The following is a 7,452-nucleotide window of genomic DNA, read 5'->3' on the forward strand; positions in this document are numbered from 1 at the left end:
TCTCTCTCTCTCTCTCTCTCTCTCTCTCTCTCTCTCTCACACACACACACACACACACACACACAGAAAACTTGAACATACAAACCATCAAGTTTCCCACCATCCTGTCTGTTGGAGATGTCTTGAAAGTCCCTCCTCTCACATCCTGTGTGAAAAGTACACAGTGATACAGAATTTAAAAAACAAAACTTAAATAAATGTTTATCTTGTCTTCACATGGCTCTCCCTACCCCTGCCCCTGCCCTCTGTGATTTAACTGTGTCCAGTCTCAGGGGAATTGTCTCCCCTTCTTGCTTCTGTTGCCCCACACTGGTGGTTATGGAGAGAATAGGAAGCACCAGTTGTCACTCTGATGGGTGACCTGAATAGCACTTCCATGCTGCACACCCCCCACCCCACCCTCACCCCACCCTGCAAGGAGACTTCAGTGTCAATGCCCGCTCAGCGGCCAGGCAACCCTGAGCAGGTCTCATCCTCTCCCTGCAGGTCAGTTTCTTCATTCGTAGATGAGAGGTTTGGATTTCCTGTTTATTAAGATTCCTCACTGCCTCGTGCTGCTGCTGCCCTCTGATTCCTACAGCGTGGTAACCCGGGTTGCTCTGTTTTAACCTCTGTGTTGCTCACAGACCAGTGGCAGGAAACAAGACAACTGCTCTTTGTGGATTAGCATGAGAGGATAACCAGCTGCCTTCAAATCAAACCTTCCTTCCTCCTTCAAAGCCAGGAAGCTTGCCCTCCGTAATCAGTTAACTTGGTCTCTCACTAAGGCCAGGGGTTGGGAGAGCATTGGAGAATGTGCAGCAGCTGCTTGGCTGCTAGAGGCCCAGTGCTCATTCTCTGGATTCTTCCGGAATCAGCCAAAGCTTTGATGGACTCAGCAAGGGCAGGGGGGTGGGGAGATGCTGAGCAGAGGCCTATTCACAGAAAGCCTGGCTTAATGGAAAACTGCTGAGGACAACAGTTGCTGACCAGGGATGGAGTGGATTATGAAACCCTATATTTATGTAACACTTTGCAATTAGTTATTTCTCTTGAGGGTGACTTCTTTACACATTGTCACCTCGCACATGAACCTCCCTCATTCAGTAGTCTCCCTGGCTTTGCTAGATTGCAAATAAAAACAGCTGCCCAGCATCTAAATAGAGAAAAGAGAGAATGTGTGGGGCAGAAGGCTAGTCCCTCTCTCCTTTGAGCCATGCCTGGCCTTATTGGCTTGGGAAATAGCTTCAGCAGTAATGTGCTTGCTAGGCAAGCATGAAGATCTGCGTTTGATCCCTAGTGCCCATGAAGAAATCTGAATGTGGAGCTAGTGAGATGGCTCAGAGGCTAACAGTATCTGCTACCAAGCCTGAGAGCCTGTGTTTAATCCTGAAACCCGCATAGTAAAAGGAGACTTATGTTTTGACCTGCACAAATGCCCACATTCACTGTGTGTGTGTGTGTGTGTGTGTGTGTGTGTGTGTGTGTGTGTGTGTGTGTTGAGACAAGGTCTTACTATTTACCCCTGGTTGGTCTGGAACTTGCTATGGTCTTGAACTTATGTCTAAAACATGAAAGAAGTGATGCCGTGTGAGTTCCAGAGCCGACAGCTTGAGAAGTCTGGCAGCTCCCACCTTTACCCTTTTGGGGACTCATGGTTGGAAGATAAAATGTTCCCCAGTCTCAGGTGTTGGATGCTTTGTCCCTAGCTGGTAAGGCTATTTGGGGATGTGGTGGAAGGGAGCTGTGGTCTGGTGTGAGGAAGCAGGCTACTAGGGGGATGGTTTTGAGGGCTACATCTGGTCCCCAGCCCTGCTCTGCTCCTGGCTTACTGTGTACACACTCCTGCTGCCATGACGTTCTGCCTCACCCAGGAAGCCAAGACTACGACCTGAAAGCTCTAAAACCAGGGAATGAAGTAAATCCTTCCTCCTCTAAGTCGCTCTTGGCAAGTGACCAGGGCATAATGGTGCTACCACTGACTGCTACAGACCCAAGCCACCACGACAAAATCTCAGACATTCCTAAGGGTCTTCACTCAACACTGTTCAGATTTACTTCCTGACAGCTCCACGGTAGAGGCTGGGCTGTGTGTTGTAGGACATTTAACAGCATCTCTGACCTCTGTATACTAGACATTCCAATGCGACAACCCAAATGCCTCGCTGGGAGCTAGGAGGCTGGCTCAGGGGTTAAGAGCTTGGGCTGCCCTTCCAGAAGGACTTTCTTTGATTTCTGGCACCCACATGATGGTTTACAATTGTCTGTAACTCCAGTTTCGGGGTATCTGATGGTGTCTTCTTGCCCCAGTGGGTACCAGGGATGAAAATGGATGGCAAAACACACATGCACATAATACAAGTTTTCAAAAGTATTTTAATTGAAGCCGGGTGTGGTGGCGCACGCCTTTAATCCCAGCACTCGGGAGGCAGAGGCAGGCGAATTTCTGAGTTCGAGGCCAGCCTGGTCTACAAAGTGAGTTCCAGGACAGCCAGGGCTACACAGAGAAACCCTGTCTCAAAAAACAAAAACCAAACAAACAAAAAAAGTATTTTAATTGAAAAAAGAAGTGACTTGCTGACACATACGTTCAGTTCCAACATGGTGAGACCCTGTCCTAGAGAAAGAAAGAAAGAAAGAAAGAAAGAAAGAAAGAAAGAAAGAAAGAAAGAAAGAAAGAAAGACAAGAAAGAGAGTAGGAGAGGAGAGAGAGAGAGAGAGAGAGAGAGAGAGAGAGAAGACACCTTGAGTTGAGTTGGCCTCCATCAGCTCATGTGTTGGTGCTTTGTTTCCATTATTTTTGGAAGATCCCAAAACTTTTAGAAGTTGAGCCTGGTTGAAGGAACTGGGACACTGGGGTTGTGTCTTTCATGACATCTGCCCAAGTGCATGGAGTCAAGAAACCAGAGCCAAACCATGAGCCAAAATAAATATTTTCTTCTTTAAGTTCTGTGAGATATTGTTATCACAGTGATGAGGAAAGTGACTGTATACAGATGTTAACTAGACCATGTTCTTGAAATTCTTATGTTCTTCGCTCTTCTCAGCCCCTCCTTGGGCTTTGCCACTATCATCCCTGCATCACACACACACACACACACACACACACACTCCCCCCCCTCTTTCTCTGTGTCATTCTTCTTCCCTCTTTTTTAAAATTGTATTTCTTTGTTTTATACAAGCTCTCACTCCAATCAAGCCTTCTGTTCTGGCTAGTCACTACTGTCAACCTAATACAATCTAGAATCACTTGGCAAACCACTTGAAATGAAGACTCAATCAGATTGGCCTATGGCCACATCTATGAGGAATTGTCTTTATTAAAGATTGATGTGGGAGGGTCCAGCCCACTGTGGGTGGCACCATCCCTAGGCGGGCAGGCTTGGACTATAAGAAAGCCAGATGAGCATGAGCCAGAGAGCAAACCAGTGAGCAGCATTCCTCCATGGTTTGTCCTTCAGTTCCTCTTGAACTCCTTGACCTGACTTGACTCAACGATAGCTTGTGTCCTGGAAGTGTAATCTGAATCTACCCTTTCCTCTCCAAATTGTTTTTGGTCAAAGTATTTTATTACAGCAACATAAATCAAATGAGAACACTCCCAGATGACTGTATTCCAATTGCCACCTGATTGCATTTGTCTGGAAGACCCTAAGCAGAACCATCTAGCCGGAACCCATTGACACTGTGTAAGATAACAAGTTACTGTTAATGCTTAATCCCCTATGTTTTATAATGACTTGTTTCCACTACTAGATAACTAATACAATTCAAATACCTAAACTGTAAATTTATTAGCCATGACTATGCAAATCTACTTATAAAGAGAAAGGATTTGTTTCAATCCATAGTTTTGGGTCACCACCTGTGGTAACATACCTTGGTAACGTATCAGGAGTGCGTACTGAGAAGAAGGTCCTCGAGGCTATGAATCAAAGGAGGAAGAAGAGACCAGGCTTCCATAACCCCCTCAGGACTCATTCTAAATGACAACCATGCCTCCTAGTAGGGAGTACATCTTAAAGGTTCACCACCTCTCCATAGTGACATTGGATGGGCACAAAATCTCTAACACACAGGTCTTTGGGGGGGTGGGGGTAGGGGCTTCCAGATCCAAAGGATAGCACTGAGCAAGGAGTCTGGTGGTAAACTGGATGGATTACTCCACAAAGTAATCAAATTGGGTACTGGTGGGAAAACCATGAAAAATGGAGTGGGCCACACAGGAGTTAACCTCAGTGACAGTGAGCAGTGTTCTGTACAAACTTGCTGGAGGAATGAAGAGCAAAGGGAAGAAAAACTGATTCACTGTGGTGAGTCAGCCAGTCTGTCAAGCCAGGCAGGACTCGGGCTCTGTCACTATGCCTAGGCTGATTTCCTCACGCCAGCTTGACAGCTAATTACCCTTACCCTTGATCCGGGGGTGAGCACCGTGGACACTCCCCTCCTTTGCCAATTGAAATATTTGCCCTTTCAGTTAAATTCGCTGCTGTTTTCATTTGGAAGAAAATAGGGGCCAAGAAATTCCTCTGGAGGCTGGTGAGATGGCTCAGTAGGTAAGAACACCTGACTGCTCTTCCAAAGGTCCTGAGTTCAAATCCCAGCAACCACATGGTGGCTCACAACCATCTGTAATGAGATCTGACTCCCTCTTCTGGAGTGTCTGAAGACAACTACAGTGTACTTACATATAATAAATAAATAAATAAATAAATAAATAAATCTTAAAAGAAAGAAAGAAAGAAATTCCTCTGTATTTGTGTGTAGTTGGTGCCTGGTTTGCGGCTTCACCTGTTAAACTAGCTTTTTAATTATTTTTTTTTCCAGTTGGATACATGCTATTGCAGACAAAGATGTGAGGTTCGCCTCCTGCAGAACCTCACATTTCTTATTGTTCTGATTTGGGAAAGGGGCAGATGATAGGGATGTAAGGATAGGCTTTCCAACAATGTCCCCTGCCCCTTGCTTTTTTCCTCCCTTTCTCCCTCATTCCCTTGTACCTTCCTTATACCTTATGCCACCTCCTCTTTCCCCTTCTCCTCCTCACCCTCCTCCTCCTCTTCCTCTTCCTCCTCCTCCTCTTCCCCTTCCTTCTTCCTTCCCTCCCTTCCCTTTCCTTCTTTTATTTCTTTCTCCCTCTCCTTCCTTCCTCTCCACTAAAATTTCTTGGGCACCTGTGTGTTGCCCGTGTTCTGTCACTATGAAAAACTGTCTGAGAATATCAATTTACCAGAGGGCAGGCCATTGTTATTTGGCTCCATCATGTCTGGCTCTGCATTGAGGCTAAAGATCAAAGTGAGACGAACATGTGAAACAGAGATAAGATACCTTGCAGCAGCCAGGAAGGAAGGAAAGAGAGAGGAGAGAACAGAAGAAGAAGAGAGGAGAGAAGGAGAGATGGAGAAGTCAAAGGGGAAAGGGGCTGTGGCACAGGCAGCAAGATGCATGCCTCCAGGACATGCCCACCACGCCTCTTGCCCTAAGGTTTCCAACCCCACCAATACATCATCAGCTGGCATCCATACTTCTAGCCCATGGCCTTTGGGGGTCATTTCTGATCCAACCATAGCACCCTACCATGTGATGAAATTATCTATTTTATTGAAGTCTTATAATGATGAGGTGAGAATTTCGGGACTTAGGGATTCTTTTTATTTTTATTTAAAACTTTTTTTTTTACATTTATTTAGTGTGGATATGTGCACAGACCCACAACATGTGGTGTGCACAACTCAGCAGGAGTCAATTCTCTTGTACCACCCAGATGGGTCCTGGGGCCATCTCCTTCTACCGTGTGGACTTGACAGAAAGTAACTTTACCCACTGAACCACCTCACAGATCCCATAGGGATCCTTTTTAGAGATCAAGATATTTGCTGCAGAAATAAGACAGATCCTACCTCAACAATTCTGACTTCTAAAAGTTGTCTTCTGAGCTTAGCATGCACACGGTGGCACCCCACCACCACACACACACACAACAACAACCACAACAAAACAAAACAAAACATTTTTTATAAAACAGAAAGAAAATTGTTGAGCTACGTATGGTGATTTAAGCCTGTAATGCTAACTTTTACTTAAATGATGGAGGCAGGAGGATTATGAACTCAAGCCCAGCCTGAGTGAGCTTCATAATAAGCATACTGAAACCCCATCAAGAGAAAGAAAGAGAGAGAGAGAGAGAGAGAGAGAGAGAGAGAGAGAGAGGTGTAGGAGAGAGAGAAGAAAGAAAGAAAGAAAGAAAGAAAGAAAGAAAGAAAGGGAAAGAAAGGAAGGAAGGAAGGAAGGAAGGAAGGAAGGAAGGAAGGAAGGAAGGAAGAAAGAAAGAGCAAACTAGATAGTGGTGGTGCACAGCTTTAATCCCAGCTCTTGGGAGACAGAGGCAGGCAAATCTGAGTTCAAGGCCAACCTGGCCTACAGAGTTAGTTCCAGGAGGGCCAGAGCTACACAGAGAAATGCTGTCAGAGAGACAGACAGACAGGCAGGCAGACAGGCAGAGAGATAGACAGAGAGACAGACAGAGAGAGACAGAGACAGACAGACAAACAGACAGACAGGACATGGCTTGTGAATTTGGAAGCAAATTCTTTTGGACCTTCAGCTGGGACTCCAACCCTGGCTGACGCCTTGACTGAAGTCTTGTGGGACACTCAGAAGTAAGCAGGACTTGCTAAGCCATGCCTAGATCCGTTGTTTAATTATTGTTTTTCAAAACAGAGTTTCTGTGTAACAGCCCTGGCTGTTCTGGAACTCACTTTGTAGACCAGGCTGGCCTTGAACTCACAGAGATAAGCCTGCCTCTGCCTCCTTAGTGCTGGGATTAAAGTCCTGTGCCACCACCACCCGGTCAGATTCTTAATCCAAAGAAAATGTGGGCTGTTTTGAAATAAGCTGCAAAGTCTGTGAGTTTTTTTTCGTAGTGAAATATAACCAGTTAGCACACTCCTCTTATTTCTGGTTTAGAGCCCATCTACCCACTTATTCAGCCACTTACCATCTCTCCCATTACTTCACAACTATTTGCTTGTTTTCCTGACAGTGTGAGCTCTTCCACAGTATAGCCCTGGCTGTCCTGGAACCCTCAATCATTCCCCAGCCTCCCAAGGGCTAGAATTACAGGCTGCACCAGCAGCAGCGGATGGCTATTACCCACTAGTTTCTGTGATGGTTCTTATTCAGCCTTGGGAGCCACTAGCTCTTCACCATCTGAGACATTTCTTTGGAAAAAATGTATCCTGTTCTTAAAATAGTTATACTCAGCCTTTCTGATTTAAATAACATGTGGTAGACACTTTTAACTCCAGCATCTTCGAGGCTGAGGCAGGAGGATAGTCATCAGTTCCAAGCTATACTGAGTTACACAGTGAGTTTTGGGTCAGCTTGCCTACAGTGTACCCAGCTAAATACATGGACAAATCTTAAGTGTACAATTTTTTTTTTTTTTTTTTTTTTTTTTTTTGTTTTTTCGAG

The 7,452-nt window shown here is 45.4% G+C and overlaps 1 long non-coding RNA gene across 1 annotated transcript in view; it reads right to left on the bottom strand.

Annotated features, from left to right (window-relative positions):
* LOC110304245 overlaps positions 1-682 on the bottom strand; it is a 4,719-nt gene extending 4,037 nt beyond the window's left edge. The window contains exons 1-2 of the long non-coding RNA XR_002379037.1: positions 629-682; positions 86-145 (exon numbers count right to left, since the gene is read on the bottom strand). This is a non-coding gene — a long non-coding RNA (uncharacterized LOC110304245). The remainder of the gene's footprint in view (positions 1-85; positions 146-628) is intronic.
* Between the last annotated feature and the right edge of the window lie 6,770 nt (positions 683-7,452).

The sequence above is a fragment of the Mus caroli genome, chromosome 11, assembly GCF_900094665.2.
Source record: "Mus caroli chromosome 11, CAROLI_EIJ_v1.1, whole genome shotgun sequence".
In the NCBI taxonomy this organism is placed as follows: domain Eukaryota; kingdom Metazoa; phylum Chordata; class Mammalia; order Rodentia; family Muridae; genus Mus; species Mus caroli.